A 13,393-nucleotide genomic window follows, 5' to 3' on the forward strand; every position below is an offset into this window, starting at 1 on the left:
GCTGGATCTGATTGCGAGGACCAGCTTGGGAGGGGTGAAATCGCGGTTGCTGGGAGGAACTGCCATGGGACCTTAGGGCGTTTTCCTCACATTGTCATTGAGGAGATGCACATCAACCCATTTCCCTCCCCCTGCCGAGAGCCACAGGGCATCTCCTGCTTCAGGCCACTTCTCCAGCAATCACGATGCCAAGAAGCTGAGAGCTCCCGGACGAGCCAGAAGGGTGGGTGTGCAGGGGGAGGAGGGGCCCAGTTTCTCTGAGGTGGAGGCGACACCTAGTGGTTTGGGGAGGGAACTAAAGAACAATGCCATTTTATTCTCAGGTACAATATTTCTTTATTGAACACTGTCTGCCTTGCACAAGCTATGGGGGTGAATGCACAAAGCTGAATGATACAGGCTTACCTTTGAGGAGCATTCATTTGGAACCCCTTGGGCTCAGAGGCCAAAGGCAAGCCCCCCAACAACCTCTTTTGCCCTCAAGCCAGTAGAAATGGAAACCTTTGGATAGCTCTTTAATACAGACATGTAACTCCAGTTCCAGCTCCTGACACTGTTAGTGCAAAGAAACTTCATCCTATCTGAGCAAGGAAAAGGATAGACCAGACAAACGGGTAATGAGACAACCCGAAAAAGACATGACTCTTAACTTCACATACAATCAACCAAATACTTTTCAAGCAACTACACACATTTTAATCAGAGAAGCAAATCCAAATGACACAGTCTCTGCCAGAATCACAGAATTTCAGTGCTAGGAGGAATCTTATAAATATATTGTTCACTCCTCTTCAAATATTTCAAGATATTTCACTTCAATTATTTAAAGATAATTGAAAACTGAGTCTCTGAGAGAGAAATCCCATAGCTTCCTCTCCTGCCCCTCTCCCCCAACCCTACATGGTTTTTTGTTTTTGTTTTTTTTTAATTTTCTGCTCAGGGTCTTAGCTGAGGCACACAGGATCTTTCATCTTCCTTGCAGTATGTGGGATCTTTAGTTGCAGCATGTGAACTCTTAGCATGGCATATGGGATCTAGTTCCCCAACTAGTGGAGAAGGAAATGGCAACCCACTCCAGTATTCTTCCCTGGGAAATCCCATGGACAGAGAAACCTGGTGGGTTACAGTCCATGGGGTCGCAAAGAGTCGGACATGATTTAGCAACTAAACAGCAACAGAAGTTAAGGTAGTTTCCAAGTTGCTCTGTTCCTTAGCACGAAGAAATCCTGAGGCCTGTCACACTCTGGCCAAAGGAGCCTCAAGACCCTTGCTGAGTTCTGAGACCAACATGGGATTTGGGCTCATGACAATCTCCATGTTAAGCCTTGATGCCCCAAACAGACTCCCGGTTTAGTACCGAACTTGTAACACTTGTAACTTACCTGATTTCACAGCTAACTCTGGACCCTCTGGCTTGCTATACACCAGACTGTGCCTCCAAGCCCATAGGATACCAGAGAAATGAAACACCTTGCCGCCTTTTCTCTGCTTAACCAACCTCACTTGCGGAAAAAGGCTTTGACTTATACTAGCTTGTCGCTTGCACACAAAACAGGTCCGAGGGAACTTGCCAACAGAGGACAGAGAGCAGTTATGGAAAGTAAGATAAAACAAGACAGGAAAGATACATTTGCAAATGCAGCATTTCAGTAAGGGAGAGGAGAAGGCAGTATAAAAAAGAAACATGGTGGAAATTCCCTGGGAGTCCAATGGTTAGGACTCCACACTTTCACTGCAACGGTGTGGGTTCAATCCCTGGTCAGGGAACAAAGATCCCACAAGACCCCACACGCCTTGTGGCTGCAGTGAAAAACCAAAAAAAAGAAAAAAAATAATAGTGAAACATATTAAAGGCAGAAAAGACCTCACTAAAATTCTACATTATTTCTTATAGCCCCAGTGAGGGAAAGAGACAATCCGGAAAACAAGTCAAACCCCCATTATTGCTTATGTGGCCCACTCCCATCCCCCTCCTGACTCCCCTGCCCCTCCATACAGCATGGTTCTAGACTTTGAGGTCACCTTCTCATCATATTCAATATTCAAAGAGCTGCTATTATTGTTTAAAGGGTCAAAGGTTTTTTTACTTTGAGTTTACACACATTTTTCTAAGTTAAATGTTTTAAAATATTTTCAAATCAAATCCCGGCTTCTAACTTACCTATCAGGATATGTATCCTAAAAGCTGAAGTGGTACATACTGCGAGGGTCACAAACACAAATTTTGTGAAAAGATGGCGCAGAAGAGTAGTTTTTTTCATGGAGAGCCAGTGATTTCCTAAGAAGCCACTTAAGAATTGTCAGGAGAAGCCACCATGCGCTTTGATCTCTGATTCTCCATGGAAGCTGTGCTTTGCAACATGTTGTTTTTAGCAGCAAAACCCTGCCTTCAAACACAAGTTTAAATGTAAAACAGAAAAGCAGCCCAGGTGCCCCAGTGAAGTAGCAGAGGTGAGCCCCCAATCCTTACCCTCTGCCCTTGGCACTCTCTCAGACAGAGCTCCTAGGCCCTGAACCCCTGGGCAGAAGCTTCTGAACAGGGAGAGAACAGAAGGATGTTCCACGGGCCATGTATTTACAGATGGTTCAAGGGAACTCATTTCCAGATCCTCGTCGTCCACATGTACTGTTGCCAAAAATTCACCTGCCGGAGAATGAACTGGTACTCACACAGTCCTTCCCTCACTTGACAAAGAAAGGCCTGTCCCTCACTCCACCAAACTTTACTAGGATGAATTGTTCTAGAGTGTCAATACACCCAACAAACAGATATATAAATGAACACATTGGTCTAGGGAGACATTTAAAGGCTAGCTAATGCCTTAAACTACTGGGGCTTCCTGTCTTTCCCACCAGATACAGACTTCTATTATGGGTAAAACCTGGCATTGGAAATGGGGTGTTAAGCCCATTCTGAGATTTCCTACAATTGGCATAGGCAAAGGAAAATACATTAGTGACATACTTTCTTCTAAAAGTAACCAGAGTACACATTTGGGTTTTACCATCTATAAATTATACCTCAATAACCTGACTTAAAAAAAAAATGTAATTGGAAAGTTTTATGGGCCACCAAAAAATGCAGATACACTGAAAAATATCCATGGATAAAAAATCCAGTAACTTATTTTATATTTGGCATGCATTATTCCATAAGATAGTTAAAATCTACTTCATCAAATCATCATGAAATATTTTTTATGATTACAATCAGTCCTCAACTTATGAAGTGATTAATATTTTCTGTCTCCTATTAACTTGAATAGTAAATGTTAGATTTCAGTGTAAAGCTGTGTGAGGAGGTTATTGCTATTTTAGGGAGCTCATGAGCAAAACATCTGAGCTCTGTGGCTTCAAACAATACTTTGGAAACCAGTGGCTACCAATGATGGTGGCTCTTGATCCTATCAGACCTAAGTCTCCCTTCTTCTAATAAATATTTTAAATAATAGCACCCTTACTATCCTAGAATGGAATACATAAGTGGTCTATACACATAATTTCAAAACACCACTACAATGCCCTAAATCTAATACAAAAGAGACATAAAAAACAATAGCTTATAATGAAATACGGAAGACTTACTGAAACACTCAGTTTCTTGTACCTAATTGTACGGAATGAGTAAGTTAGGGTTTAAAAGAAGTAAGATCAGAAACCATATCATTTAAAAATGTACTAGATTATACATCAATATTAGGCTTAGTAACAATAGCCCAGATTCAAAAATTATGCTGAACTCAGCACATTTGACATCAAAAACATATTGCTAGTGTTGAAGTACAAAGATTAACAGGATAAAAGTCCTTAGACTGTGCTAGTGGCCTGGTGGTTAAGACTCCAGGCTTCCACTGCAGGGGGCAAATGTTTGATCACTGGTCAGGAACTAAGATCCCACATGCTGTGTAGTGTGGCAAAAAAAAAAAAAAGTACTTCTCTCATAAAATATATGACCTAGGGGGATAAGCAGATATCTACTTTAAAACAATATATTCTTAACTGTGTGGAACTATTCTCACATTGTAGAGTCTAGCATCTGTGGCCCCTAACTGCTGAAATGCCAGCAGCACCCACCTTCTATCACATCACAGTGAAAAATGACCCACAAATGTCCATGATGCCCCTCCCGGGGCAGTACCATTGCTATGAAGCACCATGATCTACAGGATAGAGAACAAGCAGGTCAGCCCATCAGGATCTGCCTCCTGCCTTTCTCCCCATCCTCGTCTGCTGCCAAGTCTGCCTTCCCAACACACTGAGCCGTCTGTTGTTCCCCAAGTGGACACAGTCCCTGTAGTCCATACCCACTGTTTTTCCATCAGCCTGAAATGTCTTGTCTTCTTTTGCTTTCTGACTATTATTCTTCTTTGAGACCTTCCAGGCCCCTTTTAATAACTCTTAACACATTGTTTTTACAGCAGGTAGTTACCTTGTACTCTACCCCACTAATCTGTGCATTCCACAAGGGAAAGAATTCCTTCATGTTCAACCTTTGTACCTCAACACTGGCAATAAATTTAAGACATCAAATAAATGTTCTCTCAATGAATAAACAAGAGTACAGGTGAAGGAACTCACTTTACAGGAAAAGAATTATTTCCTCTTAGACTGCAGGGGAAGATGGGACAGTGGATTCAGGGATGGGTTTAGTGATAGATCAATGTAACTGTTGGTTGAGCATTGAACTTAGATGGGTATAAACACTCCCACCCACCCCATAAGAGTCTTCCTCTGTGCCTTGACATGTCTCACAACAGCACAAACAGATTCCACGTCTCTCTGCTCCCTTTTAGTTATGTGAAAGATTGGTCCAACCCAACTCATTTAAACTCCAGTCTCAGATCCAACACAGAAATCATGTCCTTCCCTCTTCCAGCCCAACCTGAGCCATGGCTGAAGGAGCCTGAAGTGGAGAGCCTGTTCCCTCCTATGGCTTCTCCATCTTCTCTTCTGCTTCTCTAGAAGGTTCTCTAGAAGGGGGTCTAGCTTCTAGGTAATTGTTACTACAAACCACTGTTGGCTGTGGGTGACAGGCCAGCCCAGCCTGTTGTTTGACAGACATCAAAATGCCAGATCTCTTATGGCACTTGCGAGGCCTCTCCACTGAGCTGTGCCCCAGTGTAGACCATCCTGCCCCTTTAACCCTCTTAGCCTCTGTCCGGCAGGGAGCCTCTTGCATGGACTACCAGCAGAATGGCTCAAGTCCAGCTATCTTCCTCCATGTCCCCAGAACCACAAGAAACTCACATTCCCATGCTAAGACAAACAGGAGGAAAGCAGGCTATTCTACTGCTAAGCCCCTTCTGTCTGTCCACGCTTAATTGCCTTCCTTCTTAGATAAATGCAGAGCTAAATAAGTCCATTGTCCAAACAGAGAGTCTAGCCAGGGAAACAGAAATTAGTCTCTTTCTGTAGACTCTCTTTGATACCCTCCTGCTTGGTCTGGGGGGCAAAAGAAGGGGGAGGTACTTGCTGCTAGGCTCATGACTCCCTCCCTTGAGTCATCATACAATTTGCACAGACTGGAAACGAGGTGAGGTGATGAGGTGATGAGGGATGGGTGGGGTTAGTGCTTAGGGGTACCAGGACCAGTTCTGCTACCTCGAGAGGCTGACTGACCCAGGCCATTAGCAGCTCTCTCCAGAATGTGTGATGCTTAGTGTTTCTCTGTCCTCATTTTTAGACCCTTGTCACCAACTCCAGGGCAATAGGAACTCAATATCTTCTACAGAATGCTGAAGTGAAGGAAAAGTTAGACGAAAGAAAGAACTCAACTGCATTCCAAGATGAAGGTGCAAAGCTATCTTCTGAGTGAGGGAAAGAACTGGGAGTTGAAGGTTTAGGCAGAATAAAGAAAGAAGATAGAGCTAGGTTGGGGGCAGAACACTGGATGAAAGCCATGGACACTTTCTCTCCTCACCCCCACCCTCCCCAAAAAGGCACATATACATATTACACACAAAATTTTGCATTATCATTTTGGGGACACATTGACCCAGGATCTTCTGAAACCCTTGAAGGCCAAAGGACCCCAGATTAACAAGTCTTAAGCTAAGAGAAAGCAGTCAGGAAGAGACAGTTCACTGTTGTAATGTAAGAGGAAGGAGTAGTATCTGTGCAGATAAAGCAAATCCTGGAAGGTCAGACATTTAGCGACAGGCATACACTCAGAAGCAGTCTGTGCTAGATGTCAGTTTTCTAAATGAAATGTTTAATCCAAACTATTCTGATTACTTAACACTATTCAACTTATTTTTCAGTATCATGCCATGATATCCACTTACACGCAGATTTTTTTTTCAATTATATCGGTACTACAGTACTACACAGTTGGTTGAAACCACAGATGAGGAACCACATACAGAGGGCCAACTATGTAGTTATGCATGAATTTTAGACTGCCTGCAGGGTTGGCGCTCAAAAGCCCCGCATTATTCAAGGGTCAACATATATACATATTTGGATGAGAATAGGGCTCTAAAAACAACAGGTGTGCTATATATGACTGCAGAGACTCTATGTGAGTATATGAGACAGTCACTGCCCTCAAACACCTGCTAGATCTGAGAGAGAAAGATGGAGCGGTAATGTGATGCCAGTCTCTCCCACCAAACAGCAGCTGAGGACATGACCCACCAACTACTGAGAGTAACCAGATTGTCTGTCCAAAAGGGCAAGAAGATGGTCCAGTACCTGTGATTCAGAAGAAAACAAGAAGAGAACCCTGATGTTTTTCTTTCAAACCAAACTTTATGGTAATCTGACAGAGGACAAATAAACAGATTCCAGGATCCCCAGATTAAAACCTACTCATGATGAAAATAAATGTAAAAGTGTGTTGTAAGTTGTACAACACGATATACATGTTCATTATTATGTAATCATTACAGATGTTTCCTACCCAAAGAAGAGGAACTAGACCCCAGCATCAGCAGTTTGAGGTCATATTCTGGAAAGGTGAAATCTTTGAAAAGAATGTGTCTGCTTGTTTTCATAACAAATGTGCAAAGGTTTTCAAAATGTTCATCTCTTCATTGAAAAGCCTAAGAAGAGGAGCCAGTCAGTGATATGTGACCAGGAGTTAGAAACTCTAGTTTAAATTTGGTTCAGTATAACAAATATTTTATTGAGAGGTCTTCAGAGGACACAAAAATAAGTCAGAATATAGCTCCCTGCCTGACCACCCCCACCCCCCAAGAAGTGTACGGACTAGGAAGGACAAACACCAGTTGCCGTGGCAAAGTGTTGACAGGCTCCTTCCTGCCCTACCCACGCCTTCGTCCTTGGCCTGTTTCTTATCAGATCCACGCCTCCCCCTCTCCAGCAAGTCTGACACTCACAGACTGGGCCCTTGGCTCCTGGAGTCCCCGCTGAATCCCGTCAACAAAGGGCACTGGCAGAAGAACAGAACTCAGTCAGAAGTGAGAGAGCGAGAGTATTGCCTCCCCTTCTCCTTCCACCTTGGCCAGCATCTCCTGCAGAAGCTGTGTGTTCCCGGTAGCTGCTGCTGCCCTCAGGTAGGCGCTCCCGAGTTCCAGCTTCCAACTCATCCTTGTTCCCCCAGCCTAGGGATGACAGAAGATTCCTGCTGTTGCTAGTCTCTGGCGTGCCTTGCCTTCCCTTGAATAACTTCCCAGGTCTCTCTTCACTTGTATAGCTAGTTCTCTGGATGAAATTCCTTCTAATTTAAATACTTACAGTAGTTTCTGTTCTCCTGGCTGAACACAACATGTGGCAGCTAAACCAAAAGTGAACTGACTGCTATCAAGAGCAAAGACCCTGATGTCACCATTGCTAAATTCAAACCCACTGCTATTGGTACAGGTCCAGACTGAATTACACAGAGGAACGAAGAGACAGAATTGACTTTCCTCTTCTCCCAAAAGAACACACAAGAGTAAGAGAGAAAAAGAATTGGGGGAAAGAGAGAGGAAGAAGCATTATGGACTGACTACTTCCCTGTCTTCAGGATAATATGGGGAAAAGGCTGCTGACAAGGACAAGGAATATCCTCCCCCCTCCTAAAATTCCGATAAATTAAAGAGGAGAATGGACCTGCATACAGCTAGCTTAGGGTCTTTAGAAACTAAAATTTAGATTATGGTATTCCACCTGCCAAAAAATCAATGAAAATAAAGTCAATCCTTTATACTTATAATACAGCACAATGTAAGTGTAAATATTAAGTACAATAAATTTGACTTTTGCCCATAGTAACTGCTTGCACATTAAAATAAATATATATATATATATATATATATACATATATATATATATCTCTATCTCAAAATAATTTCCTCCAAATCTGTTTGGGGGCCCTGCTTTGTCCCAAGCACACACCTAGTGGGCCCACTGGATGTGGCCCATCCAGTGACGGGCCTGGGCAGCCTGCCTTGTCCGGAGCTCCAGTGGCCAGCCTCTCAGGGATGGTACATGTGCTATTACGGGGATGCAGGGTGCTGGAGGCTGAGTGTCCTGAGGACCCAGGAGTGTAGAGAATTCTTAAATTCATATGTGCCCAGGAAAACTGAAGGCTTTAGAAGGGAAAGTGAGCTGCAGCACTAATCCTAGGAGTCTCTGAAAGAGCAAGAGGATGCACGGGTTCATCCGCTGGTGGTGAGGTGGACAGCGGCTGTGTCTCCAAGAGGTTATCCACGCACCATCCATCAAACTACCACTGACCGTCATCTTCTTAGAATCAGCTACGGGTACTCAGCCATAAAAAGAATGAAATGGTGCCATTTGCAGCAACATGGATGGTCCCAGAGAGTGTCACGCTGAGTGGAATGGGTCAGACAGAGACAGACAAATATCATATCATATCGCTTATATGAGAAATCTAAAACACAGCTGGACACACGAACTACTTACAAAACAGAAACAGAGTCACAGATGTAGAAAACAGACTTATGGTTACCAGGAGGGAAAGGAGGGAGGAGGGGTAAATTGGGAGATTGGGATTGACATATATACAATACTATTAATATAATAGTATAATATAATACATTAAAATATGAAGTATGTAACTAATAATGATTTATGGTATAACACAGAGAACTCTTCTCAATACTCTGTAATGAACTAAATGGGAAAAGAATCTAAAGAAGAGTAGATACATGTGTAACTGATCCACTTTGCTCTATACCTGAAACTAACACAACATTGTAAATCAACTATACTCCTATAAAAATTTTTAAAAAGTATACTATACTCAAACATTAAAATCCACACAGCCCACTAAACACTGTTTCAGAGATGTATGATATCAAAATTGTTGACCATACATCACTACATGAAAACAGAAAGTTGAAAAATGTATGGAATGAGCCCAGTTTCATTAAACATGCACACATATACATATCTAGTAGAAATGCGGGATGAATAAATCAAAATGTTAAGGATGACTATTTTGGGGGGATACTATGTTATAATTTATAATTTTATGTATAACTTAACTTTCAATGACTATGTATCACTTTTGTAGTAAGAAAAAATTATATGAGGGCTTTTCTTTAAAAAAAAAAAGGTATCATAGGGATGAAAGGATACCAAAAGATGTTCTTTAAATGTCACTGAACTATGTCTCTAGTTTGCATTTAACCAATACACCAGTCAAAATTGATGGAGTTTTTAATTTACAAGTTAACCAGGAGATTTATTTATAAAGACATATGTTTGGGACTTCCCTGGAGGTGCAGTGGTTAAGACTCCGAGCTCTCAATGCAGGGAACCTGGGTTCAATCCCTGGTCCGGGAACTAGATCCCACATGCCACAACTAAAGATCCCACATGCCACAACTAAGACCTGGCACAGCCCATAAATAAGTAAAAATAACCTTTTTTTTTTTTTAAAAAAAGACATATTACTTTAAGACACCTTCCGCCTCTTTTATACAACCCCACCACAGTTAGTATGCAGTTCAATAAATACTTGTTGACTAGAACTGAATCATCTAGTGTAAAATTTTTATAAATGGTTGAGAGGAGGAAGAGCCCAGTGAAGTTCATACTCTACAGATGAAGCAAGTTCCTCCATTCTACTTCAGACACACTTGGCACTGTCTGTCAGCATCACCTTCTTGTTAAATCTCTTACCATGGCTTCCATCGCAGCTCATCCTCCCAGTCATCCTTCCGTTTCAGTGTCCACTGATCACTCACTGTGCTGGGGATCCTCTTCCTCCTCGGAACTGTGGTCGTCCCCTCCACACTACCCCCATGCACTAGCCTGCCGCTTTCTGCATTCTTCTCCCCATAAATCATTTCCTCGGTGAGTTCATCCACAGTCATGGCATTATCTACCACCTGAGTTTCAGGAGGAACATGACCTTGTTTCCCTGGGTGTGCGCTAGTGTGCTGTCATTGTGACATATACAAGGCATTTTGATATTGTGCAACACTAATGATTAGAATTTTACAGTGTAACTCACCAAGGGGAAGACTGTTTGGAGGATCTGAAGAGGAGTTGTTGGCATCAGTGGCCGTAAACTCCTTCCTCCATGCCATAAAGTAAACCAAATAACAATACACAAATAGAAGAGGTCAGCAAAGCATGCGTTTAAAACTCTCAGGATAATGGTATCATACTTTGTTTGGAGAAGGAAGAAACTAAGTAAATGAAACAATTAGCCAACAAAATATTTTTTAAAGGCCTTAGATTCTCTATTTATAAAACTCACTTATATGAACAAAGTATATATTTTTATTAATCATAACTCTGTTTTTTATTTTTCTGGTGGTTGGTCCTAGTTGGCTGACCATCTTACTCTTATGGATTCAGCTTCAAAACAAATCTCCTTAACTGCCTCCCTCCCCTTCCAATCAGATTTCTTCCCTGAAGATTCTATATAGAAATTGCAAGCCACCACTGGGCTTATAGATTCATTATTTAGACCCAGAGTATGTATAGATCATAGGTCCTGAAATAAGCTAAGGGTTACAAGCATCCCTCAGACCCAGTACATGGAACATAGAGGTTATAGACTTTTGGAATAGGAGGATGGCAATTTGGGGCCAATTTTTGAATAATCCTGGCAGGAAAGAAAGCACATGATAGAAAGTGCCACAGAATACTACTACACAGGAAAAGTCGTCAAAAGCCTTAAGGCCATGAGCGAGACTGAGCCCACCTAACCTTGCACCTAAAGCAGTTAGAAAAAGCGCAACACCACCCCCCACAAAGATCAGAGCAGAAACAAATGAAAAAAGAAATGAAGACTGGGCCCAGATACGAGTCCAGAATAACAGATATAAAAGCCAAGCTTCACTGAAAGGTAGAACCACTTTAACATAATGAATATGTTTCAGTCAAGCAAGAGAAGATGACGACTGAGAATAGAACTGTCAAGGCCCAGAGCCACCAGCGCCCCAGAGAGGGTAAAGGAAACACCTACATCACCTCGGCCTATGAAGCTGGGCAGTGCCCTGTGGTGACTGCTCATTAGGGGTGCATAAGGGGGTGCCTTCCAGGGCTGGCCAGGCCAAGCAGAGGGGTTATTAGAAATATGTATATCTGTACACACTGCTGCATTTAAAATAGACTACCAACAGTACCTACTGTCTAGCACAGGGAACTCTGCTCACTGTTAATGACCTAGTGAGAAAAGAATTTGAAAAAGGATTCATGTATCTGTATAACTGAATGCCGTACACTTGAAACTAATACATTGTAAGTCAACTATACTCCAATATAAAATAATTTTTTTTTAAAAAAGGGAAGTATGTATATATGGAGGCTACTTCTCAGAAAGGGCAAGCTAGCTAAACTAAATTAAAGATCAAGAACCAAGGCGAGGACTTCCCTGGTGCCTCAGTGGTAAAGAATCTGCCTGCCAATGCAGGAGACTCAGGTTTGATCCCAGATCTGGGAAGATCCCACATGTCACAGAGCAACTAAGCCCGTGTGCAAAATAAATAAATAAAATTATTTTAAAAAAAAAAGAATCAAGGGGAACCAACTGGGCATCAGAATCAGAGTGGTGAAGACAGAGAAAAACATGAGAATAAAATTCTAGGAAGTGATAAGAACACAACAAAATCTGTGGGAGGTCTCAGGTCCATTGACTGGGATTCACTCTGATTCTTCTGAATGTCTCACCAGGTTGAAGGCAGAGCCTTGAGAGGAACACATCTGTGTGGGAACGATTTCCTTCTCCTGAGTCCCTGCTAGCTTCAGATTTGACAGGCAGAAGGCTGCCAGGTCACTGAGGCAGCCAAGGAGCTCCAGCTGTGCTCCCCTGGTCCTCTGTCGGCCACCTACCCCATCAAACATCATAGGTAGCTTCAGCACCATCACAAGTCCAGCCAAACGCTAACACGTCTCTAGAGTAAACTATAATAGCACACCTTCTGTGACACCACACTTCGAGCTTCTTCCAACTGACAGGCAGTTATCTCCCAGTTTCTAACTGACTCTTCCTTCTCTCGGGTCAATTAGTGTTTCTTGAGGCTCTACTCTGGATTTTCTCTACCCAACCCTCTGTCTACAATTATATCTATACTCATAAATCCAATGACCATTTCTACATCTTAAGGATGAATCACCAGTCCATTTCTGACAGATCTAAATTAACATATCCAGTTGTATACTGGATCTCTTCGCTTGATGGCCTTGCAAGCACTTTGAACTCTGATGTCCAAAACCTGACATGTGATTTCTTCCCCAGATATCTTCCCACCACAGTGTTCTTTTACTCAGTAAAAAAAAGGATGGTTCTTTTACTACCATCCACTCACATGCTCAAACCAAAAACCCAAGTCATCCTTGAATTCTCCACTTCCCTTACTTTCCAAATCCATGTCTTGCTGGATATACCCTCAAATATATCCTCAAATCGACCCACTTCTCCTTTGCTTCTACCCTATAGAGTCCAAACCACCATCATCTTTCACATGGACTGACGTAACAGCCCCTCAGCTTGTCTCCCAGCATCCAGTGTTGCTCCTCTCCAGTCCTCTGTCTGTAAAACAGCCAAAATGCAGTGCTGGCAATGTCCTTCCTCTGCGTAGAACAAGGATGAGCTACAAACACCTACTCATGGATTTCACTGCACACCATGATCCAGCCCCTGCCTACCTCTTGAGCCTCATCTCACATCACATCCCTTCCCTCCCTGTCTAGGCTCCAGATGCGCTGAACTTCTTTCATTCTTTTCATATCTGTCACCTTTGCACATACTGTTCTCTCTTCCTGAAACGTTCTTTCCACCTCTCACCCGATCACCTCAGAATCACTCCTAAGATCACAGAGTAAACATCACTGCTTCCTTTGTGGACAAGATCCCCCCAAAAATGTGTTTTCCAGTAATGTTTTGTGCTTTCTCGGTAATATTTTCCAAACCTAATATTGCTCAAACTTTATTATAGTTACTTGTGCTTATTCCCTTATTTCTTAC

The sequence above is a fragment of the Cervus canadensis genome, chromosome 14 (assembly GCF_019320065.1).
Source record: "Cervus canadensis isolate Bull #8, Minnesota chromosome 14, ASM1932006v1, whole genome shotgun sequence".
NCBI classification, from domain to species: domain Eukaryota; kingdom Metazoa; phylum Chordata; class Mammalia; order Artiodactyla; family Cervidae; genus Cervus; species Cervus canadensis.